Below are 3,105 nucleotides of genomic sequence, written 5' to 3'. Positions count from 1 at the left end.
TAATACCAAATGGTAGCAAGGATGTGGAGTAACAGGAACTCTCATTCATTGGTGGAGGAATGCAAAATGATAGAGCCATTTTGGAAAGCACTTTGGCAGTTTCTTATAAAACTAAACATGTCTTACCATACAACCCAGCAATCACATTTGCAGATATTTATTTATCTAATGTAGTCAAAAGTTTATATCCACATAAAAGCCTGCACGCGGATGTTTATAGCACTCTATTTATAATTGCCCAAACTTGGAGGCAACCAAGATGTCAATGCTCAACCTCTGAACCACACCGGCCGAGTTATACCATATTTTGAAAGCTGTTCTCTCCTCAGATTTTAAACATATGGGATTTCCCTCCCCCCATCCTACTACTCTGATTATTCTGGCAATAATTCCCAGACCTCCCCCCGACTGTCAGATTGCTGTGCTCCGAGTATACGAGGGAGAATAAGACAGGTTCCTGGGGACTCACAATCTAGTGGAACTCAGGAACAACTGGCCTATCCGCTCTAAGAAGAGGCAAAAGCAAAGCACTAAGGGGGAACTGATGCTGGCTTAATAAATATGTGGGAGTGGGTAACAAGGGATCGGGGAACAGCAAATGCAAAGTCATGGTAGAAATCATCTATGACATGTCAGATACTGGATGGAAAGCTCAGCGAGGCTAGAGTTTAAAGGTAGATACAACATGGAAGATCAAGAGAGCTGAAAAGTAGACTGAAGACTGACCAAGTCACTTTATTAAAAGAGTCCCTACACCTGTTAGACCTATATAGACCCTAAAGGCCAAACCACTGTCAGATAAAGTCCTTTCCTGTGTGTCTTGTTGAATTCCCTGAGTGAGCCTTTTATTACCGTGGCCTCTTTGTCACTATGGCACACTTTGTTTTGGATAGCGTTCTTTCTCCACGGGACTCTTCTGCTCTTTATGTCATTCTGTTCTGGGAAGGCCCTGTCTTTTCCTCTATGTCTTTTCAAGTCCTGACCATTTTTATGGCCCAGGTAAAGTCATTCTTCTATTATTCCTTTAAAAATAACTTCTCAGAGCTCTTACTGCAAATTGGGGAAGTTCTCTTCTGAGTCAGAGAAGTGCTCCTTTTGGCTACTATAAAGGATCAGAGTAAAAGTCTGCTACCCACAGTCATTTTACTGGGTAGTCTTCAGTTTGTTCTTCCAGACCTTAAAAAAAAAAAAAAAAAGAAAGCAAAGTGGAGATGTTCACATCGTTTCTAAGAACTTTCCTCAATTACTTTCTTTTCCCCTTCAAATTAGTAGCATAGTAGTCCCCCCTTATCTGTGGTTTCGCTGTCCAAGGTTTCCGTTACCACAGTCAACCACAGTCCAAAAATGTTAAATGAAAGTTCTACAAATAAACAACTCATAAGATTTAATTTGCTCGCCATTTGAGTAGCATGATGAAATCTCTGGCCATCCTGCTCCATCTTGCTCCATCCTGCCCTGGATGTGAATCATCCCTTTGTCCAGCGTCTCCATGCTATGTACGCTCCCTGCCTATTAGTCACTCAGTAGCCACCTCGGTTAACAGATGGGCTGGCAGGGCTGTGTTCAAGTAACTCTTATTTTACTTACTAATGACCCAAAGCACAAGAGCAGTGATGCTGGCAATTTGGATATGCCAAAGAGAAGCCATAAGTGCTTCCTGTAAGTGAAAGGTATGTAGACACAGGAAAAAATGTAGCACCTATAGACTAGTATAGGGTTCAGTACTATCTGAGGTTTCAGGATTCCACTGTGGGTCTTGGAACATATCCCCCATGAATAAGGGGGATGACTTACTATCTTGCCATCTAGAAGGACTTATATTTCTTTTAGTTCTTTCACGACTCTAAGGTCAAGCTTCCTTGAGTACTGATTGAGTACGAATGGAATTTATACATGTTCCCTCCTGACTTCCTAGGCTTGATTTGGAAGCTGATCCCAAAGTGCAAGCTCCTCCCAGAGATTCTCCATGTTCCAGTGCAATGTTCTCAAGAGAACGCTGCTCCTTTCCCACAAACTATAGCAGAAATATGAGTAAGGGATTGGCCATAATTTCTTGCTCTGTTTTTCTGCTATGTGAAAAGTAAACTTACAGATGCATGTTTTACGAATGTTTCAAAATAAGAAATTCTGATATATTAAACACTTCACAGGAAATGTCCTGGTAAATACATCCCACTTCCTGGCATTACTTTCCTCTCCTTGGTTATTTACTTATTTGTAGAACAACCTCTTGATTCAGATTTTCTAAAGACAGATTATTTCACAAAGTCTGATTATTCCAGGTAGAAAAACACTATCTGGTACTATAGCCACTAGGTCGTGTGTGGCTATTGAGAACTTTAAAGATAAGGTAACATACAGATGACCAATCGACTTATTGAAAGATGCTCAACATCACTAATCATCAGAGGAATACAAATCCAAACCACCTCAGCCCTGTGAGAATAGCCATTATCAAAATTGGTATAGCCACTATGGAAAACTGTATGGCGGTATCTAAAAAAATTAAAAATAGCCTGGCCAGGGTGGGTCAGTGGTTGAGTGTTGACCCATGAACCAAGAAGTCACTGGTCCGATTCTCAGGGTGCATGCCCAGGTTGCAGGCTCAATCCCCAGTAGGGGGCATGCAGGAGGCAGGTGATTGATGAGGTATCTCTCATCAGTGTTTCTCTCTCTCTATTCATCTCCCTTCCTCTCTCTCTAGAAATCAATAAAAACATATTTAAAAATTAAAAATAGAACTTCCACATGACCCAGAAACTGCACTTCTGAGTATTTATGCAAAGAAAACCAAAACCCTGATTCGACAAGAGATATGCAGCCCTATGCTTCCTGCAGCGTTATTTACAACAGGCACGATATGGAAGCAACGTAGGGGTCCATCCATAGGTGAATGAACACAGAAGATGTGGAATAGATACAATATAAGCAAAGGAATATTACTCAGCAGTAAAAAAGGTTGAAACCTTGCCATTTGCGGCACTATGGATGGACCTGGAAGGTATTATACAAGTGAAAAAAGTCAGACAGAGAAAGGCAAATACTGTATGATTTCACTTAGATGTGGCATCTAAAATAACAAGTGAACAAACAACACAACATAAA

The sequence above is a fragment of the Cnephaeus nilssonii genome (genome assembly GCF_951640355.1).
Source record: "Cnephaeus nilssonii genome assembly, chromosome: 6".
Taxonomy (NCBI): domain Eukaryota; kingdom Metazoa; phylum Chordata; class Mammalia; order Chiroptera; family Vespertilionidae; genus Cnephaeus; species Cnephaeus nilssonii.
The sequence above is the reverse complement of the archived record's forward strand: the minus strand, read 5'-3'. Positions refer to the sequence as shown.